Source organism: Mustela nigripes, chromosome 1, assembly GCF_022355385.1.
Source record: "Mustela nigripes isolate SB6536 chromosome 1, MUSNIG.SB6536, whole genome shotgun sequence".
NCBI lineage: Eukaryota > Metazoa > Chordata > Mammalia > Carnivora > Mustelidae > Mustela > Mustela nigripes.
In genome coordinates, this window is record NC_081557.1 from 98,789,607 (window position 1) to 98,813,369 (window position 23,763).

Here is a 23,763-nt window from a genome sequence, read left to right on the forward strand (position 1 = left end):
TGAGCTCCAATCTGACTAGGGATGCCAGATGAAATACAATATAGCTAATTAAATTTGAATTTCTGATAAATAGCAACTATACGTTTGTATAAATATGACCTAGGCAGTATTTGTGACATGCTTATACTAACAAATGATGTTATCTATCCAAAATTCAAATTTAACTGGGAGTCCTGTATTTCCATTTGTTAAATCTGACAATCCTAAAGCTAATCTAGTTCACTTGTCAGCGGTAAAGGATGTCTGTGCTGACAGGCCTCTAATACAATTCTAACCAGAGCAGACAGAAGTCTCCAGCTTAGAAATCTAGCCCTAGCTCAATCAGCACAGATCACTATGGTAGGCTCACACAGTCAATGCACAGAAACAGATCCTTAAGGAGTTTCCTGATACTCTAGCCCAGTTAACGGAGTCTACGAATGGCATTCCCAGTGGTGGGTCTGATTCAACAATGATGCCATTTCTTTCATACAGCGGGAATGTTGGTTTTCCCGCCATCTCTTTCACATTTCTCTGGATCAACTAGTCGATAGCATCTTCTTTTCTAGGCACACGATCAGCTCATATTCCAACGGGCTTTTGTTGACCTCCACAATGGGTAGGGTGTGCATGGAATAAAATGTTTTCTTTTATGTGATGCATGCCATTTCCTGTCATGTCTCTCCATTTATCTGAATTCTGTCTTTTGTGGAGCTTTATCCCCCTTCTGAGTGATTCAACCAATATATACTGAGTTCTGTGTACACAGAATAGGTGGTAGAAGCTGGACGGAGCAAGTAGATGAAGACATGGTCACCAATGTTCAGGGTCCCTTGGCTCTCCCCAGACTGCTCTCAGTTTTACAATCTAATTGCACAACTGATTTTCTAATCTTGCCATTTCCCTTCTGTTTGCTTGTCTCCCCTTTGAGCTACAAGTATGGATTTGTAAACTGTTGATTCTTTATTTTCAAGAATATCTAATGTAAGAAGGGGAACACCGTTAGAAATTCCATTTCTGACTTGCCCTCCTGACTAAATCATTATTTTACTTCTGTTCTTCTTGCTGTTCATTTCTCCATATCGTTCCTCTATTCACTCCACAATGGCTGATGCCAATAATGGTTCTATACCAAAAGCAAAAGTCATGTACGGCCCTTAACTCACACAGAGTTATAATCACAGAATCAAAGAATAATGGTGGGAACTGCCATGGAGGGCATCTCATTTATGTTCTACCCAGTGCAGAAGTTCCCTGTTCAGCCTCTTAGATTCAGGGTTGTTAAGCCTCTGTGTCAACACCATGTGACAAGGACTATTCAGTTTTGGAACTATTATCAAATTACAACAAATCCTTTCTGATGGTGGATTATGTTTCCCTCTAATAGCTATCATTGGTCCTGAGAATGTAGACAATCCTTCTACACTGTGTAAGCCCTTCTCAAACTGAAGATGTTCATCAAAATTTGGTGAGTGCTGTGAAGTGTGTAAACCTGGTGATTCACAGACCTGTACCCCTGGGGATAAAAATATATGTTTATAAAAAATACAAAATTAAAAAAAAAAATCCCTGATCAAGACTCCTCCATTTCCTTTCTCTTTCTGAATTTTCCTTAGGTCATAATGTCCAGATGCCTCTCCATTCCAGGTCACCCTTCCTCAAAATGACCTCCATTCCCCCTTCTAGAATATCTGGCCCTCAGTGTAGAATATCCTCTGCCACAGGAGTGTCACCTCTCCTTTCTCACAACTGGTTGTGAGGAAGAAATTAATGAGTCTAGTTTTTCCCATCTCTGATATGTGTTATTTTTCAACCTGTTATTTATTATCTTGAGCCCACATAGGAGTTTCTTTACCACTTATAACATTAGTTTCCTCTTCTGTAAAATGAAAATAGTAATACCTATCCCCTATGAGGATAAAGAAAAGTATGTTAAGTGACTTGAAAAATACTAAGTCAGGGCTGTGCAAAAAATTCTTGCTTCCTGCATTTCCCCTCAGCTGGGGAACTGATATAACACATCTCCTGTATTTCTTACATTGGCAGAGAAGTTCATATTTAATGATTTTCAGTTCATCCAACTGATTTCCAGAGCCTTAAAAGGTTGGCTTGGGGGCTTACTGACCACCTATATTTGTTACCACACTTTCTACTTGTGACCACTAACCCAAGGTTCTCTATTTGGCTCTGGATGCAAATACTCTCCAGCTCTGCAGAAAATCACAGAGGGAGTTATTATCAATTCTCCACTTCCCCAAAAAGGATTGGTCTCAAGAGGCATTAGCCACAGGAGGAACGATGATTGTCATTTTCCCTCCCACCTGAAGAAACAGTGTATGATGCTGCCATCAAAACTGATCATTACAGGTAGTAGAAGCAGTGGACCAGGAGCCAGGTAATAAGGAGAAGACGGCTTCAGCTTTTCAAATGAATGCGGTCACTCATCCTGGTTAAGTCCTTAAAGGAGGCAAGCTGCAAATATTCTAGAAGTAGTTTTGCATATGTGTTGAACTCAATCTAATTTTAAACAAATCCATTTCCTATTGTATTTTTTTAGTAGATGAAAGTCTCACTTTCCTCAGCGATAACATAGCTTTAAATGGTCGTGCATTATGCAGAAAACCCTATTATTCTATGCTCGCCCTATCCATTGTGGAATATCGTGAAAATGATCCTAGAGCCATGTTAATAAACAGTACATAACATGCTCCTATATTTCCTAGTGATGAAATATGCAAACTATATTTTGATGATAGCCGAGAACTTTCTTTTCTCTCTGCCATCCCTTCCTCTGGGAACAATATCCCCTTCCCTTTTTCAATTCTGAACAGACCTGGCTTTCACTAAGCCAGAATGGAAAGAGTTTGAGGGTTGCGGTGGCCCCATGGTGGCTCTGGGATTTGTGCCAAAGCTGTGTCTGACGTGGGGGTCTCACAGAACCATGTTCATCTGGGATTCAGGAAACAGGAGCAAGAAGATCCATTTAGCTTCGGGCTATCACTAAGTGACACCAGAACAGCTAGTCAGTTGAGTAAAAACTGTAGCCCTGATGCTTGCTTGGCAACGGGCTCTCTAATCTCATGTCACATTAGAACTGGATTTGGAAGGTACTCAGGACTTACACATGCACTATTGGGCACAAGAGACTATTTTCTGGCAGGATATACTGTTGTGGTGACTTGAGTGCCTTGATAATGATCAGTTTGAAATTTTGTGCAGACTACTAAACACTGCATGCATATTTTTGTGGTCACTCCTTAACTTACAGGTTTAACTTACACTGTTTAACTGTTTAACTCACAGGTGTGAGGCAGCATGGCTTATGGACAGAACTGTGTCTGAATCCTGACTCTCATTTCGCTCTAAGCGGCTAAGGCTGTAGGCAACTTCCTTAATCTGCCTGAGCATCATTTTCTCAATCTGTAACATGGATATAATGATATCTTTATGATAACCTTGTTATAGGTTTTTTAGGATTATAGATATATATACACACACATATATGTAATATATATATATGGGATAATGGATAATAAAGGATAATATATATTATATATAGAAACATATGCATAGGGTAATATATATATTTTATATGTATATACATATATAAAATGTGTGTATCTATATGTCTCTGTGTACACACACACGGCCTAACACAATACCTAGCACATTTAAGGTATTCAATAAATTTTAGTTCCCTTCCAAATTTCCTTCTCAAATACCCATAAATGAATTATAGTAAACATGTCATACATGGAATTTATTTAACTGATCTCAACTACATGTATTCAGAGAAGAAAAAAAAAAGAGAGGGAGGGAGAGAGAGAGAGTAATTTGCCAGTATTCATTTTACTTCTTTTAACGCAGGGCACCAATATGCCCCACTAAAAATACTTGATTTTACATTTTCTCCAGTAACAAGGAAATGGCCATGTTCTGGCCAGTAAGATGTCTGTAAAATTTGCTAGGGAGGGCATCTGTACAGCACGTGTGGGAGAAGGAACTTTTCCTCTCAGCTTTTTTGCCCTTCCTCCTTTACTGCCTAAAATGTGAACGTGAAGCTCGAGCAGTCATCTTGCTCTCCTGAGGTTGTAGACAGAGGCTGAGGCCAAGATGCCAAGGACAGGGGAAGGAAGAGTTAGAGACTAGGGCTCTGGATGCATGGTTAAACCCTAGAAGCTACTCTAGACGGCCTATGTATGCTCTTCTTTTTGCATGGAACAATGGAGCTTTTATATGCTTAAGGCATTGTAGTCTTTCTGTTTTATAGTGTTCTTAGTTGAGACAGACAAATCTTAATGGAAACAGTAGATGATTCTGCCTGTGAGTGACCTGCCTGTATTTTCAGTAATCATTTGCTCTGGAGCAAAATGGGAGATAGTGTTCTGCCTTTCATAGTGTGTGCAATCTTCCTGTGTTGCTGTCAGTCTAGTTTTTAAGGTTTCATATTCTTCACACAGCTTGACTCCCAACACAAGCCAGGGGCTTCCTGAGTACTCATCTGAGTACTTCCTGAGTACCTATGGTGGACTTGCTGAGCGACACAAGTTGCCTTTCCAAAAACATTTTCATGGGTAGTTTTCTCCATGTGGGATTCTGGCATCATACTCTGATCCTAGACCTAACCCTTGGGTAAGAAGTAGAAATAGTACATTAGACTGGGGAGCTGAATTGGTGGTAGCTGGAGGCAGAGAACAAAGCTGGTGTGTGTGTGTGTGTGTGTGTGTGTCTGTGTGTCTGTGCGCACGTGTGCTCATGCACTTACCCCCATGTGTCTAACTCCAGATGCTTCTAATTCCAAAAATCTAAATCAATGTGAATTTTTCTCACTAGATAAAAAATGAAAAAGTAGAACATATGCTCTAGTAAGCTAAAAAAGATCCAGTCATGTTCTTTTGTGTATTAATGTAGTAAGTAAATAATTGTGGGGTGTGTGATTATAGAAAGACATACACTGAAGTAAACAAAATTCTACCGAGATGCCAGGCGGTGGTGCAGAAATCGTTAGCATATCATTTTTAACTGCATTATTTTCCATTATAAAAATCCCTGGTTAGGGCTCATATATAAATATGTGGAATTCTCATATTCAAAGGGTTGGAAATCTTTCATTACTCTAAACCTGACATTTATTTAAATTTTTAAATTCTTTTATTCAAAATGACGTCTCCACATAGTTGCCACTTCTAGAGCCATGTTTCTCAGAGAGCAATGTGTATGCCATTATTAGTCATGAAATCAATTCAGGTGACTGTGATTCTTGCTTAAGAATTGAAGGGAATACAAAGTACATTATTGTACTTTGTGGGGACTGTATTTTGTAGGTATTAAATTTTGTGATGCTTTGATTTTATATCGGTACGCATGTGTTTAATGAGGCACAGTGTTTATTTCTTATTGTAGATTTCCCTCGAAAAGAAAAACGAGGTTTGAAAGTCCCGTTCCAGAGGGACTGGTATGTGCCTGGTTATGAACTGGCTTCTCCCGGTAGTGCTGGGGGTAAGCCTGACAGTGAGCTGGAGCTGTCCAACTGCTGACACAGAGGGTGTTGGAGGCAAGATGCCTCAAGGATGCTATCAGAGCATCAAGAAGCTGATTCTACACAGGACAGTTGGAACTGCCACATTCTGGACGTGGCCACTGACATGAACACCTGTATCTGGAACAGCAGACGGAAAGCCTCCTGATTCTTTGTCCTCATCCCTGTTAGTCATCTCAGAGCACGTTATCAAGGGGGCACAGAGAGATCAGTCCTTTTACCTGTGTGTTATCTAGGAGACACTTGGTTTTCTATCCAAAAGATCACTAGAATCACTAACTACACGAAGGATCTGATTCAGTTAGAGCCTCAACACCCAATACTCCTACCGCTGTACCTTAGTGTGTTTATCCAAAAATGTAAGTGAGTTGTATAAAATCATCAAAGAGGTAGAATAAAATAACAGGAATAAACTTAAACTAGAATTATAGCTCTATTAGAAAATAAAATAGGGGAGCCTGGGTGGCTCAGTCAGTTCAAGTGGCTGCCTACGGCTGAGGTCATGATCCCAGGGCCCTGGGAAGGAGCCCTCTGTCAGGCTCCCTGCTGAGCAGAGAACCTGCTTCTGCCTGCTGCTCTGCCTACTTGTTCTCTCTACCTCTCTATCAGATAAAGAAATAAAATCTTAAAAGGAAAAGAAAATAGATCACTAACATCATGGCCTGGTATCTAGTCTTCATGGTTTAGTTCAAAATTCTACTTATATGATTTTTAAAAATAAGTTACATATATCATGAGATTATAATGCTATTGAACATAATGCTATGATGCTAACTCAGAATTAAGTGGGTAGAAGAAACAAGCCAGGCGAAGTGACCCTAAGCAATAACTCCGTCTCAAATTTCCATCAGAAAATATTTCAGGACAGTTCTGGCACATATGAGGCATTCAGTAAGTGTTGAAAGCGTGCATTATTGTATATAGCATAAAACAGCTTTCCACCAAAAGAATCTGAATTCTAAATGAGCAGGATTCAGGATTATTATATCCCAAAATTAATTGTATCTATAATTCAGATAGTAACTGGAAAATGAAACTTAAGGAAAAAGCAGTTATCCTTACAGTATCATCAAATTAAAAATACTTAAAAATCAATTTAACAGAAGGTATGAAAGATATCCAGACTGAAACTTATAGAGCACTGCTGAGAAGTTCTAAATATTTAGGTATTTTTAAAAGTTCTAAAGAACTGGTGAAATATATCACATTCATTGATTGGAAGGCAAAATAATGTTAATGCTGTCAATTCTTCATATTGATCTATCGATTTGAAACAATTACAATAAATCTCAGAAAGCTTTTTTTTTTTTTGAAGAAATTTACAACCTAATTCTAAAAGTGACTTGAAAAAATGAAGGATGGAGAGCAGTCAAAACAATCTTGAAAAAGAATGGAGCAGGAGAATCTATAATAACTGATTTCAAACTTAATATAAAGCTATTGTGATTAAGAATGTCATATTTTTATTCAATATTTGCATAAGGTTAGACAAATACATCAATGGGACAGATTAGAGAGTCCAGTTACAGACCAACAAACATGTGGTCAATTGATTTTCAAAAACATACCAAGGTATTTAAATGGGAAAGTAACTTTTTCAGTTGATTTCAAAAATTAACCTCTGAACATGAAAGTTAGAACTGTTTTTTCTTTATGTGTATAGTATATGTTTGTTTTCTATTTCATTGATTTCCTTTTACTCTTTATTATTTTCTTTTTTCTATTTATTTTAACTGGAACTTATTTTTCTAATTTCTTAGTATTTATAGTATACACCTTTAACTTATCCAAGTGTGATCAAGTGAAAATGAACCACTTTCATTATAGTATAAAAGTCTTAAAGTAATTATACTTTTAATTTCTTCCTCCCAGGCTATGTGCTATTATTAATGTGACACATTTAATTTTTATGCGTATTATAAATCTGCACTTTGCTCAATATTATTTTTCTGTAAAGACTCAGTTATCTTTTTAAGGATATAACAAAAATTAAGCAGGCTATATATTTATCCTTGTAGTTATTATTCCCAGTGCTTTTCATTTCTTTATATAGATTTTTATTTCCATTTGGTATAATTTTCCTTCTGCCTAAAGGATGTTCTTTAGTATTCCTTGTTGGTGATAAATTATTTCCACTTTCATTTGTCTGGAAAAATCTTTATTTCACTTTCACTTCTAAATGATATTTTGGTGGTTACAGAATTCTTTTTTGTCTTTATAAGATTCTTCAGTTCATTTTTTTTCTCAGGACTTTCAAGATGTACCACTGTCTCCTGGTTTTATTGTTTCCCAGGAGAAATGGGATATTCTTACATGCTTTATGTGCAGGCATCCTAACCTTTTTTCCTTACTATATGATATCTTTTTTCCTCTGGCCATCTTTTATGATTTTTTCTATCCCTAATTTTCAGCAATTTGATTGAAACTGAAGTGTTTTGGTATAGGTGTTTTCTTCCTGTTTCCTGTGCTTGGAATTGCTAAACATTTTGGATATGTGGACTCACGATTTTCAACAAGTCTGGAGAAGTTTTAGCTATTATTTTTTTCAAAAATTTTCTGTATCCCCCACTTTTCTTCTCCCATTTGGAATCTAATTACCCATATGTTAGGTCATAAGAAGTTGTTCTATAGGCCACAATGCACTGTTTGATTTAGAAAAAAAAAAATGTTTTTCTGTGTTTTATTTTGGATCATTTCTGTTGCTACATCTTCAAGTTCACTAATATTTTCTTCTGCAGTGTCTAATCTATAGTTAATCCTATCCAGTGCATTTTTTGTCTCCCACATTGTACTTGTCATCCACAAAAGTTTGATTTAGGTTTTATGCTCCCCCTTTCCTTTCCTTAACCTTCAAATATATGCCATATTTAATGTTTTAATGTCTTTGACAGCAAATTTTAACCTCTGTGTCACTGCTGGATCAATTTCACTTGACTGAGAGCTGTCACTGACAGTCCTATTTTCCTACTTCTTTGTGTATCTGGAAAAACTATATTGGATCTCAAACACTGAATTTTACCTTGTTGTATGATTATATTTTTGTGTACCTACAAATATTCTTGAGCTTCATTTTGGGATGCAGTTAAGTTACCTAAAAAAAAAAAAAATTGATCCTTTCAGGTATTCTCTTCAGATTTATTATGCTGGACCTTAATGAGTCCTGGTATGAGACATTGTTTCCCACTCTTAAGACAAGACCCTCTGTGTATATTCTAAGCCATACTCTGTGAGTCATAATGCTTTCCAGTATGGCTGTGGTAATAGGTCCTGGTCCTAGCCCTATGTCGCCACTGCATACAGTTAGTCTTATTTTTTTTTAATTGGCTCTTTCCCTAGTCATAGATTGTTTCTGTACATGTATGCACAGATAAGTATTCTGCTGAATATTTAAAGGGCACCCCCCCCCGCCATAGATCTCCAGGGTTTTCTAAACTCTAGTACACAATCCTATGAATTCTAACCACTTTGGCCTTTCTGAACTTTCAGCTTTGTTTTCCCAACACAGGGAGTCTTTCAGATTCCTTCTGATTTCCTTGTACCTGGGCTTTAGCCCGGAAAATCTTTCAAGGCATTAAGACGAGCAATTATAAGTCTCATCTTACCTGTTTCCCATCCATAGGGATCACTCTCCTTTATTGCCTGGTGTCCAGTGTCTTTAAACCATTGTTTGGTTTGTATTGTCTGTATTTCTTGTTTATTCAGGAGAGTATTTATGGTCCCTCAATTTTGTCCTCCCTTCACTGGATTTTCCATGCCTACAATGCCTACTGCAGTGTTCATTAAGTGTCTGTTAAATGAAAAAGTTTATGATGAAAATTTCAGTATCAACAGTATATGGTATTTCACTAAGCAGGGACTATTGAAAGCAAAAATAGTATTCATTCGCAGAATAAGACCTAAGAGCTAAGAAATGTTTCTACCAGTTGGTGCAATACTCAGATCTCATTAGGCAGGGAAACTTCACAGAGACTGGCAAGGAATATTTCTGCATGCAAGATGAAGAGAAAGCCTTTTGCACCTGAGAAGAAATTTTTTCTGGCAAAATGAGATGCGTTAGCCTTGCTTTCCCTCCCTGCTTTATGTTAGTAGTGGTTATACATCTCCAATAAAAAAGAATCAGAGTTAAATGAATTTTCTCAGGATCTAGCGCACAAAAAAACAGGAATAGACTCTATTCAATTTCCATACAGTATCCTCAGATACGTAAAAGTCAGCCTGTAACAAGTACTGGTTCTATCAGCCCCAGCAGACCTCTCTAGCTCTGTGTAAGGACAGTCTCTTCCAGCATGTTAAAATATAGAAGGTATGTTATAATTTATGCAAGCTGAGTAACCTGAACTAAGATTATGGTCTAATCTTCTAATAAATCTTCCTGACTAAGGGTCTTCCTGACCCTGACTAAGGGTCGTAGGTGAGGAGAAGGGTCGATTCTGACTGAATTTAACCTCACACTGTGAAGCTTTGGCAGGCACCATTTATGAGCCAGGAAGCAGCTCTGGAACCATGAACTGCAGTTTCAGTGATGAATGTAGTGTTTATTTGGCCAGACCATATGGGGACTAGAGACTCATATTGCTACAGAAATAATGAATGTTAATATTCACAAAAAAGATTCCGAGTTTTAATTTTATCTGTTACACTGCTATATCTGGCCTCATACTTTGAGGAGGAAGATATTTTACTGCAACCCTTTTTTGCTATGAGCAGAGAATAGGAAAGGCTATTTTAAAGAGTCTTGGGAGAATGGCCTGTTATCTGCCCAGGGCAGGGCAGGACAGCTGTTAAGTATTTTTTTTTTTTTTTAAGTTAAAATTCGGTGAGCTGCTCAACTTCTAAAGATCTTGGGGTTTGATGTGTCTGGAAGGCTATGGTCCCACAGCATGACTGTCTCAGGGACCAGTCCAGCTATAACTCTCTCAAATTGTCAGCTACCTTTTGGGGTTGCTATTACAGACTCAGCTGGAAGCAGTTTGCTGGTTTGACTGCACCATCAGGCTTTAAGAAGTTCATATCTTATACCTTCCATAGGTCATCAGAAAAAATCCAGAGGTGGTGTTCAGAAAAAGAAATTGTTACCTAGCAAAATGGAACTGGTCATTCTTTCTTTGACTCTGTTAAAGGGAGGTTCTACCCTCTGACTTCAGAATCTTCTGAGGATGGATCACAAAAAATGCTCAGGGAGAATGGTCTCCAAGAGGAGTGGAGGCGGTGATTGGATAAAGAAAAACTGTTGACAGTTGTTGAGCTTACTTCTCTACTGGGGTTCCAGCTACCACTGCAAAGCCAATTCATTAATTGCATAAATATTTTTTTGAACCCTTTCTATACAGCAGACACTTTATTTAGTGCTGGTGATCATGACACAGAGCTGGTCCCTGCCTCTACTGAGCTTACAGTCTAACAGAAGTGCTATTTAAAGAAAAACATTAATTGATTGCAGTTGTGACAAATATTGTACAGAAAAAGAGGGTGCTGCAAAGCCTAAAACCAGAGGAGATTTGAATTGGTGATAGTCACAATTTTCCTGAGGATGGGCCACTTGTGCTGAATTTTGCATAGTGAGTAAAAAGTCAGCCATGTGACAAAGAGTGAAGTCTTTCTTCCTTTCCCAAAAGGCACCAAAAGTTGCCTGAAAAAATTCAGCACCCTACAACTGAAAATATTTATGTACAAAAGAACAAGGTCCATGTAACTAATGTCAGCTGGTCAGCCTCATTTCTTGAGTGTAAGCCAGAAAGCTGGGCTGTGTACTAACCAAAAGAAGATGGGAACAAAGGGATATATGAATCAGTTATGTGCTCAGCACAAAGGTGAGATTTATTATTATCTATTATATGTATATATTATATATATAAATTATATTTATTGCTCTTATATGAGATTTCTTATTAAAAATGGCAAAAATATTATGCAGCAGATGAAAGTATCTCCACTTGATCTGCAAGGGTGGTAATACAGAAAGAGGTAAAGCCTCTGCTCCATATTCACAGAGAGTAGTAGGCTGATGGCATTCAAACTAGATCTCCAGTTTTTCCATGTTGCCCTCCAGGACTGCAAAGGAAATGGGGTGTCCTGTCTGTCCTCAATGTAAATGACTTAGTTAATACCCATAAAAGAGAATAATAGTCAAGAATTTATTTTATTTTTGTGTTTCCCTCACTTGACTGAAAGTCCAAACAGGGTAAGACTGTGTCTTCCTTTGTCTGCTCCTTTATAACCTGTGTTTTGCACATTGTATGGCAAGAAGTAAACATTCCATAAGTATTTTTGTATATATGAATGGATTTAAAGACAAACAGGACAATATAGAAGTGAAGAAACTTCTGTAAACAAGTAACTGTAACATAAGGCAAAATGTGATAAACGCAAAAAGAGAAATTTGTCTCTAATGCTATGGGAGTTCAGAAGAAGGAGACATTTCTTCTGCCTGGAAGAATCAGGAAATCCTTCATGGGATCTGAGTCAGTCTTGAAAATGAGTAAAACTTGGGTAAGCACAGGTAAGAATAAGCATGCGTGACAAAGAAGTAGGATGACCAAGCATACGATGATGGGAAATCTGAGAGCCTGTGTGGACAGCAGCAAGGAACTTAAACTGAAATTTAGTATGGCATGAAAGAAATTTCTGGAAGTTTCGACTGAAAAACTCCAGACTCTAAGAAGCTTAGATTCCTGGTTGGGAGAGAAGATGTGATCATGAGGTCATACACCAGAGGGGAGGAAATAATAGGTATTATTTGGGGTATCTGTTGATCATAACCAACCACCCCAAAATGTAGTCTTAAAACAATTATTTAGCCCAAGAATCTTCCATTTGAGCAGAGTTCAGCAGGCAGTCTCTGTTTCACAGGCACTAACTACAGTGGTTTCAGGAATGGGAATCAACTGGAATCCATGAAAGTCTCATTTATTTACATGTCTGAAGGTTGATGCTGGCTCAGAACTAGGACCTCAACTCGTCTAGTGGAACTGTCGGTGGGAGCACTTCGCTGTGGCCTCTCCCTGTGCCTTAAGCTTCCTCCCAACAGGGTAGCTGGGTTTCAAGAGCAAGCTTCCAGAGAGGACTGGCTGCAAGCTGTGTTCTAACAGCCCCAGGAGTCACATAATGTCACTTTGTTTGTAGTCGCAGAGCTGCTCAGACTCAAGGGAAGAGAACAAGACTCTATTTCTCAATGGGAGGAGGGCCAACAGCACATTGAGAGCAGAGCATGTGGGATGGAATGCGTTGGTGCAGCCATCTTTGGAAAATACAATGTAAAGGGAGGTTCTGTTGCAAGTCTGCTGGGTACTATGGGGTAAACAGAGATACAGAAAGATCTGCCCTTGCCCTGGGGCATGTACAATGTATTGGTAGCAGGGGATGTGGCTGGGGGGGTGTTGGGTCAGGAGTAAGCCATGTGTATAATAACAAGAGCCCATATGCAGGATGGGCTTGCTCTGGTCTGCACTGACCATGCTAATGAGCGGAAGAATCTACTCTCATTTCCTCAGTGACTCGCACAAACAAGCCTGTATACGTAAGACGCTTGATCCAAGATTTAGTGAACAATAAAATGTTGTTGAAACAAAGAGGACATAGATGTGTATCAGTCAAGTTCTAAGAACTCTCTGGGCAAATGAGACTTGCTATTCTGTAGACCACATGCAATCCTGTCAAACTTTTGGAATGCTGGGTCAATATCCCTAATCTCACTTGTACTTCTCCAGACTCAGACAGAAGGTACAGAGAAACCCCTCTGTTAGAGGCTCAGATATGCTCAAACCTCCGAGCACAACAGTTTTCAGACATTTCCCCAGTAGCTTCAGATCGTGTTGATACATGACTGCTTTCCTAGGGGGACATAAGTCAAGCCCAAGGTGTGTGAAATTCATAACCCTACCTAGGTTACTTAATTCCCTTAATGTCCATGTTATTTCAAAATTCCCTTCTCTCTATCTCATGGTCTCTCTTAACTCATTCTAATGTAAGTGGAGCTGACAGCTAGAGACTCAGAAGAATCCTCACAGGTCTGGTGGAAAACAGCAATGGAAGGAAGAAACAACTGAATGAGCGCATGTCAGGTGTGGACAGAACTAGGACACCAGTGCTTATGAAGGTGGGATGGAGACCAAGGGGAACAGTGATGCCAAGAGGAGGCATTTCTGGGTGGTGCAGAGGTGGTATCTCTGTGTTTAACGTGTCCAGTTCCTTGACAGCTTGAGTCTCTGCAGGAAGCAGATTTAAAACACGTGTATAAGAGAAGTCCTGCCCCTGCAGGTGGTTACTCCCTGGCCTCACCGTAGCGGTCGGGTGGGTTCACCTTCTATTCAGGCCTTGTCTTTGTTGTGTTCCTTAGCTTTCACCCAATAACTGAAGCCTCACTCCGGGTTGCACTCTCCGGCATGTGCAGCTGTATGAAGCTGGCAGCAGGACAAGCTGTTCTTGGGGAGCTTGCCCTACATCCTCCCTACGTCATAGGAATCACTATCCCTCCACCTGGGCAGAGACTGGCTTTTACACAATGACCTTTTTCTTCCCTTTGTCCTTATGTCTGAAGTTCAGATTCTCCCCTCTGTGTCTCCTCATGACATGACAATTCCTACAATAAATCTCCTCTTGCCTATCTATCTCTCTCTCTCCCATGGTTCTGTTTTCCTGGAGAACCTTGACTAATACACTAACCATCTCTGCCACACCCAATTATCTCAACCCCCCCAAAAAAAGACTTTAAGGAAGATTCAGGGCTCAAACCCTAGGTGTATCTTACAACAAAACCTTTCATCTCAACCACTGCAACACAATTTGTGAGAAAAAAACGGGAGAGAAGATAGCATTTGTGATTTGGGCAATGTCATCCCTGTTCCTCCAATGTGGCTTTCCAGAACCAATCCTACTGCAGGGCAAACACGCCATGAGTTTATGTTCTGATCATGTCCCTGTCACACAATGAGCTGAGCCAACACTGACATGGAAGCCCTCAGAGTCAGGGACCCAGGCTTCTTGCAGAGACTTCCTATCCTCAAAATACAGCTTCCATCTTTGTCTAAGATGACTTCTCTAGCTCCCACCTTCACATCTTCAACCTAGCTGGCAGAAAGGGGGCAAGCAAGTGAAGACAGGACTCATAGCGACCACCTTGTTTCTCCTGTTAGTTAGAACCTAGTCACACAGCCACACGTAGCTGAAAGGGAATCAGGAGAATGAATCTGCCCAGCAAAACCTGAGGGTTCTATCTCTAAAAGATAAGGAGAGCAGATACTGGAGATCACTAGCTGTCTCTGCTACAGCCAGGAAAAATAATGAATATTAACTCTGACCCTGCAAGGATGTTTCTTAGAAGTTCAGAAGGAGGTGAAAATTGGTAAAATAGGAGAGGACATTTAGCTACTCATTTGCTTACCCAGTTAAGACTGCTCACCCTTAGTCCCAGGATATTTTACCGCAGGACTTCAATCTTCCATGTTAGTTTTTATAGTTTAAAGAAATTCAGTTTCATACTTTGAAGTATCAGTTTTATATTTTATAAATGCTATGATTATAATTTAGTCTTTATTAGGGCCATCAGAATGATTGTTTTTTTAAATGAGAAAAATAGTCATGTTCTGGGTTAGGTATATAAGTTAATTGTGTACACATATTTCAGTTGAAAGAAGTGTTAGATGTTCATAAGATAACAGTTTTCGGCAGATCCCTACTAGATATATAGTAATATATCATCAAATACATACACCCTATCATTTACTTCGTTATATACTAGCAATATATGTGTGTCTATATATACACAAAATACATATGTTATACATAAATATTTAATTTTATTGTGGAGAGCAAATTTAAGATAATACAAGAACCAAATACAATTCCAGACATAGAAATTGAGGCTATCACAGCATTGAAAATAAAAGCTTCACAATACATGTAAATCTTTCTCAGGATATGGGCTTCATTATACCTAAAATGTGAAAACACTTCACCACGTACTCTTTGTATGTCATCCCATTTCAACTGAAAATCCAATATTTCAACTGAAGAGGCAAGAATTCTCCACAAGTGCATTGCAGGGATGAGCTCTCTGAGAATTTAGCCTACACAACCCTGACTCCAGAAACTTGAGAATCGTTCCATTAGGAATAGAGGAAAAATGACGAAAACCTAAGCAACGTGGTCTTCTGCATCTGAATCTCTCCATTAGACCTGTAAAACATGGCATTTTCTAAATTAGAGAAGATATGAACTAGTCACGCCATGCAAGCCTTCCTGACACGCGCAGGTTCTCCGGCTCTTGAATGAGCCTCGCAGCGCGCAGTAGACCGCAGGCCCCAGGACCCGCCCCTGCCCACGGCAGGCATTAGCAATCGACCGCTGCACGGCTTCCCGCCAGCCACCGGCAGCCAGAGAGAATCGAGATGTGAAATGAGATCTAGCTGTCATTTGTAGTCTCGTGCAAGCTCTTAATCTAAACTCACGCAACAGATGTAATAGCAGATATTGGAGCCAGAGAGATAAATGATCATTTCCCTCCCTCAGGAGGAAACTAACAATAAGGGAAAACATACTGATTGATTGATTGATTGATTGATAAGAACGGGATCGTCTGGGAACTGAAGGGACAGCAGAGTCGAGGCGGGAAGGGTCACAGGGACGAGTTCCGGGAGGAAAAAGCCACTCTGCTCGTATGCTCAGAATCAACAGTTTCGGACACAGAACTGCACGTCCTGTATGGCCGTGTCCTCTGACCCAGCCTCCCAGCGGATCTGATGACGAGGGCGATGCCTTACGCCGACACGACACCTTCTCCTGAAGCTGCGGACGAATCTGCCCGAGGAGACCCGGTGTAAACCGTCCTCCTGCACGCCCGGGGGCAGAGAACTTCCCCAGAGCATGCGCTCACCAGACAATCATCATTCTGAAAAAACCTGTCTCTGAATGGACTGGAGACAAATCTCGGCACAGCCACACGGTGGAACCCGTGAGGAGTTCTTTCTCTCCTCACCGCACGCAGTGGCGGCGGTGTGGGGGCCTGAGGACTCCTGGCTGGGGCTCCGGCCAGACGTGCAGGGCAAGGAGAAGGCCGGCTGCGTGGGATGAGAAACCCCACTCTGGCCCCAGAGCTTCAGGGGAAACTACTGCAGCATTCTGAATGGGGTGGGTTGGAGGAGCCGTGATATCATAGTGACAGTAAGGTTTAAAATATTAAAATCCTTCTAATAAAGGTTTAAAATATTAAATCCTTCTAATAAACTGCAATTTCTAAGGATGCTCTACCAAATGGCAGAAAAGACCAACTTTTCCACGAGAATAGTTTATTACACTCATTCTCCTCAATATCATCACCCTTCAGTCCTCAGGGTGGCCCCACTGGAAAACACTGGGGTCTGGCTCCTGACCTTGGCCAATGCAGGTTGGCCAAACTTGCATGAAGGAACAAACCGCTGACTAGAGCCAAAGCAGTTAGCGCCTGTTTAAAATCTCCAAGTCTCTGTCCCAAGACCCATTCAGTCATGAGGCTCTACAAGCACACTGGGGTGAATGAACTTCTTGGCTGTCTTTGTCAGATTGGCAGAGATAGGAAGGAAAGAGATGAGTTAGGATGGTGGAAATCAGAAGAAGATAAGGACCCGGAGGAAGGGTCCTTCAGAGGGAGAGCAGATGGATGAGAATGTTGTCATCACACAGGAGCTCCTTCCCAGCGGACATGAGGAGGGCTCTGCTCCCTGAGGGAGGGGAGACTCTGGGAGTCACGGAAGTGAAGCAAGGTGAGGCTGGAGGTTTACTAAATGTAAACTTCACTGGACACAAGTCTGGAACCAGAAGCGGGAGATACGAACTCTCACTCTGTGTCCCCAAGTAACCAGCAAGGGGATAAGAAAGAATGTCCCCATCTGATCAGGAACATCCCCACCCAGTTCTCTCCACCTTCTAGACTTCTTCTAAGACTTCAGTGGCAGCGCAGAAGAAAGCCTCTTTTGTGAACTACAAAACGATATACAGAGGAAGGTGTTAATTAATATTAGTATCATTACCCATTATTACCACTAAGAAGACACCTCAGATGCAGGATGGTGGGTCAGCGGATTCATCTCCCCAAACTCCATTCAAAAGCAAATTCTGACCCTTAATGTGAGATCTGTTTTTTTCCTTCCTTGATGGAAATTAAGGGGGAAAATGAGGAGGATGGCTCTTTTGAAACATTTGCCTGTACTCTTAACTCGTTCCAAATCCCAGCTTCAAATGCAGGGAGTTGTTTCATTTAATCAGCGAGAAAGCACATCCTACAAAAGGCAGCTCCCTGAAGGGCAAGCTGCTCAAACACCGTTTCCATGGTTGCCTGCTGCAACAATATTTTTTACTGAACTAAGCATTGCTAATTTTAGCCCCGGATTAGCTGGAAAGCAAGGAAGAAATAGATGAAAGGCATTTTTACCTGAGCCACACTGAGCCCCAGAGAACTTTTACTAAGAGATGCTAACTAGGAAAAGCAGCTATGGAACTCCAATGCCTTGGGGGCATTCGTCACCTGCTCTCTGTCAGCATCTGGCCAAAGGAGGGAGATACCATTTTCCTGCTTCAGGAAGAAATGGAAACTCAGTGGTGAAATTATTTGATTCAGATCATTATAGCTCGTGTGAGAAAGCGGAGTAACTTTAGTTCCCAGCCTGGCTCCTGGTCCAAGGAAGGCCCTTCCATCAGAGAAACAGTATTTGCTTTGAGGGCTAAGCTATTTTGGATGCTGGTTTCAGTAAGCTGTCTCATGATGGGACTTGAAATAAAGATCTGCCTAGGAAGGACAAGAATTAATATCTATAATAAGGTTGCTTTGATTTTGAAAAAGACATTAAGGTAAAAAATAGCAATACACAGATGCTGGTCCGTTCATAAAGATGCAGATACTGCTGAAATAAGGACCTTAAATTATCTACAAAGAAGTCACAGAGAGGCAGCTACATTCCTTACGATCTCAGCTGCTGTATCTTCTACAAGCAACAAATCGTCTAGGCAATAACGGATCGCTCAAATTGCATTTGGAATTGTCCAGATCCCGGCATGGGATGCAGATGTAGTCTCTGTGGGATCTCTGAATGGGAAGGCGATAAGTCCTTGTGAACAGGGGCTAGAGAGCCAAGTCAGGCCCCTGTGGGTACTGTCTGGCTGCTTTGGCAAGTCCTGGTGGGTCCCAGTCCCAGATCCCTCAAGGCTCACTCCCTGGGGACAGTGGCTGCAACCCTGAGAGGGGAATCTAGTCATAGATGGCCTTCCACAAATCGCCGAATGCTCTGTTTTCCCCTCCTTTCCTCACTCCTTCTTTCACACTCTCACTTGTACTAAGGTATAAAAAACTAATAAAAGCAGTGTTATCCTGTAGGAAATTTGTTCTTCTCACTAATCTAAGCCAGAAGCTAAAGAGAGTTATTGGCAATCTTAGCAGCAGGGGAAGAGAACCAGTTTTTGAAAAGTCTTCGGAGACAGATTGATGTCTGTACCAGGAAAGCTGGTGGGCTCTCGAGGGAGGAGGCAAAGAGGGACAGTCACAAGCTGCCCTTCCCCAGGGCTTTCTCATGGTCCAGGGGAATTCTGATCCAGGAGTCCTACAGGATTCCACAAGATCCGTCAAGAGTGGGATGATACCCCTCACAGGGAGCCCGGGGAACACCTTGACTATAGCGCCTCTACAGACTGTGTCCCGGAGCGGGTTTATGCCCAACGTGCGAGGGTTTCCCAAGCTTCTCTCCTGTCCCCAGGGCGCCAGGTGATGAATAGACGGTGTTCAGATATTCAGCTCAGAGTGTGGGGGGGTCCAAGATAACGTTCTTCCTGAGGGAAATAATATATGATCAGGGTCCTAGGGAGTGAACAGGGTCAATCTGAGGAGGAGGAAAGAGAAAGCATTCCAGGAAAGAGAACCATCAGAAAGGTAAGACACGGGACAATACAATTCAGCCATAATAAAGAATGAAATCTTGGCTTTTGCAATAACACAGGTAGAACCTGAAAGCATTATGCGAAGTGAAATAAGTCAGAGAAAGACAAATACCATATGATCTCACTTATATGTGGAATTTAAAAAAAAAACAAACAAACTAGTTCATAGATGTAGAGAACAAACTGGTGGTTGCCTGAGGCTGGGTGTGGGCAGAATAGGTAAAGAGGTCAAAAGCTCTCAGCTCCCAGCTAAAACAAATAAGTCGTGGGGATGAAATGGACAGCATGATGACTACAGTTAGCAATACTATCGTGCATATCTGAAAGTTGCTAAGAGAGTAAATTGAAAAGTTCTCATCGCAAGAAAAAGATTTTCGTCAAGTATGCGTGCTGATGGATGTTAACTAGATTTGCTGTGGTGATCAGTTTGCAATATCTACAAATACTGAATTATTATGTTGTACATCTGTAGCCAATATGAGGATACATATCCGTTAAAGTTTAATTAAAAAAAAAAAAAACTGGGTATGGGAAATAGTATGGTGGGGAAGCTGGAATTTTCCTGTGAGGTAACTAGAGTCTCCCAGGGGAGCTCTAGCTGGGTCACACGGCACATGCTGTGCCCTGCAGGAGAACCTGGATAGTCTACAGGTACCCAGAGCTGTTGGAAGTTGTGAGCAGAGGGACAGCATGGCACTTTTTCCTGTTGGAAGGACAACTCTCGTTATGGTGTGGGGGATGGATTCAAGGGAGTGAAACCAGGAACAAGTCACTGTTGCTGACAGCTTTTCTTCTTCTTCTTCTTCTTTTTTATATTTATTTCAGAGAGAGAGAGAGAGCACACGAGTAGGGGGAGAGGGAGGGAGAGAAAGAGAGGGAGATAAGCATACTCTCAGCTGAGTGGGGAGCCCGTCGCAGGGCTTCATCCCGGGACCCTGAGATCATGACCTGAGCTGAAACCAACAGTCAGATGCTCAACCGACTGAGCCACCCAGGCGCCCTCAGACAACTTCTTGGGTTCCATTGCTTCCTCCACTGTTTTTACATTAATTCAGCTTTTGTCATATTAACACATATATTAACTTTTAAAAATGAAATGGGAAAAGGACTGTTATAATATGCTACTAAATTAAAAAGCATGGTAAAAAATTACAAGTGATTTTAATCTTCACATTGTAAGCATGTGAAGAAAAGTTACTGGAAGGAGACGTGTCAAACTTGAATCAGAAGCTAAGAATTTATCTTAAGAAAATGATCAGAACTGGAAAAAGTGGACTATGTTTAAGGATATTCACTTTTGGAGCACCTGGGTGGCTCAGTCTATTAAGCCTCTGCCTTCGACTCAGGTCATGGTCCTGGGGTCCTGGGATGGAGGCCCCTGTCTGACTCCCTGCTCAGAGGGAAGCCTGCTTCTTCCTCTCCCTCTGCCCCTCCCCCTGCTCATGCTCTGTCTCTCATTCTCTGTCTCAAACAAGTAAAATCTTCAAAGGAAAAGAATGTTTGCTTTTATCTATAAATGAAAAAAGAAGCAAACTGAATGCTTATTAATAAGGGGAGGTCAGGAAAATTACAGTAAATCTAAAATATATATGCAAATACTTTATCATAGATTAATCATGTGATGCAATAAATATGAACAAATGCAAAATGAAGCTTCCAGAGAACTGAAGAGCATGATCTCAAATTTGTATGATTATGCACATGTATGTGAGTGTATACACGTGCATTGTAGTAGGAAGTATTTGTATATTATTGTAATTAAGAGCATAAACTGAAGAGTCCCATACAGTAGCTAGGTACCATTGGGCAAGTTTTTTAACCATTCTATGCCCCAGTTTCTCCATTTATAAAATAAATAACAGTTCCTTCTCTAAAGGGCTATTGTGAGGATTAATTAACATATATAAAGTACATAAGCAGGGCCTAGCATATTTATTATGTTAGCAATTATTGTTATTAGTTATGCAAGAAAAATGTGAGAAAAAAATGCATGCTAAAGTATTTTCATCATCTCATCTCCAGGTTATTGATTTTTGAGGGATTTATATGCATTTTGTGTTACAAATATTCCATAAAAGCCATGTATCAATTAAATATGCAGAGGGAAAAATTACTCAAAAAAAAAAAAAAAGTGAGATGTCCAAATGGCCTTGGTCCTGACCCTGAACTTGGACCATTAAATAGGAAGCCCCCTAAATTAGGAATGCAGGAGCTGGTCTGGAGTCCCCAAGATAGTCCATGAGTGTGAACTTGGGCTCCCGAGAGAACCTCTCTGAGTCTGAGCCCTCCCACCCACTGGATATGAATAACTGTGTCTGTTCTAATGTCTTACGGAACTGCTGGCAGATCCAAGATGACAAATGTGAAAGTTCACTGTGGAATTATAAAAGCCCATGCACATGCAAGGGTTTCTTAATAAAGCAGTTCCCTCCCTGGCTCTCTTCTTGTTTCTCCACCTCCCGACCGCAAATCTCAATGCAGAGGATGGTGCCGATTGGTTAGGTAATGACTGTCAAGGGTGCTGCCTTTGAGAAGCATGGGGCTGTGTAGGATCCATGATCATTCTGCAAATCAGCAGCGCTTGATTACTCGGGTGAAGTCTGTGTTGTTTGCAGTGATCTGTGCCGTTTGGTTCTCTGCTACTTTTTCCCGTTGCCCGCCTTTGTTCATTTTATTATTTATTAGCAACTGACCATGAGGTAAGGAAGAAAATATAAAGGGGGGGGTGGCACACTAGCCATAATTAAAAATGCAAATTTTTAGTGAAAACAGCATCCATGAGGGAAGATGCTGGAGCCTGCTGTGTTTTTAGAAGGAGATTCAGTTAACCTATGACTTTCATTACTGCCTTGATATAAAAACTCGGCAAAGCATATGTGCCCTTCCCACACATTCAGGAATGTGGTCTTGCTGCCAGAGGCTCAAAACACTCGTTAGTGTTAAAAACGGGACCTGTGTTTTCTAATTTGGTTATACTCCTCTTTGCCCTGCTTTAGATTGACGAGTCTTCTCTCAGAAGTGTGAGAAGGCCCTCGGTGCCTGCCTGTGCTCCTTCACAGATCAGCCTGTTCTGCGTCCCACAGCCCACTTCCACAACAGAAGACCCTTCCCATAAGTGATGCTAGCCTTGTGTCTCCAAGGGTAGATGGGCATTTCTCATCTCAAACTGGAGATGGAAAAGGACCATTCTCCATGCTTATTTCTTCTGGGGGTCATGGAGACTAAGCTACTTCTCAAGATGGTCTCAACCATACAGAAATTTGAGAAGTTTGGGGGTACAAAATCCTAACCAAATCCATATCCAGTCAATGACGTTTAGAGAGGCAAAGGTTCACGTCAAGGAACGTAGAGGATGTGGCATCACAGTATCACAACATGGTGACTGTCCAGACTACTTGAGTAGGTCTACAGTTCCAAGTAAAAAAAAAGCCCACTCATACTAGTTTAAGAAGAATATGGGTTCCCCGAAGGCATGACAGAGAACGACAGGAACTCTAGAGACCTGTATACCCTCTTCCTTCCACACCTCCTTCATAGACTCCATTCTCTTAGGTTGGCTGTCCTTAGAACCCACAGCAAAAATCACCACCAGACTTTTATCTTCCAAGCCTCATAACCAGAAAAGAGAGTTCTTGCCTTTCTGAAGGCACGTCTGTGGGTCAGGATGGCTGCTGGTCTTCAAAGAACAGTGACTATCACACATGGCCTATTTTTCTCATGATTTCCTTAATGCACATGTAACATGAGTATGTGATATACATATACACAGATATGTATAAATGATTAAATTACAACAATTTAACAGGAGGAGAGACTTTAGTCTCACTTGCTGCCCATGAGGAGCTGGGGACAATTTTGATGGTGAGACATAGAATTCCCTGTGTTTACAACGTCCTACTGACAGAGGAATGACAGAACCATGCTCAAGTCCCATCTGAGGGTTGCCCATACAGGTTTCATATGTGTATTTCAGAATTTAAATTAACCATTTGAAGAAAACAGATCATGCTATACAACCAAAAAAGCACATTCTAGTGTTTTCCAACCACAGTACTTGCCCGGGAGCTGCAGGACAGTAATAATAACAAGGTGTGTGTGTGCTTGGAGCCAGGTACAACTGGTCCAAACTTTCCTTCTTCCACTCACTAGCCATATGGCTTTGAACAAGTTATTAACCTCCCTGGGACATTTTCCACATCTGAACATGGAGATAATAAAATCTTTTGTTGGGGTTTAAAGTGACTAAAAATCCTAGATCTTGTGAATGTCCAAGAGGCTGTGGGCTGCTGTGTAGACACTAACTCAGCTGGCGGCAAGAAGAAACATAGCTGTCAGCTATGAAGTCC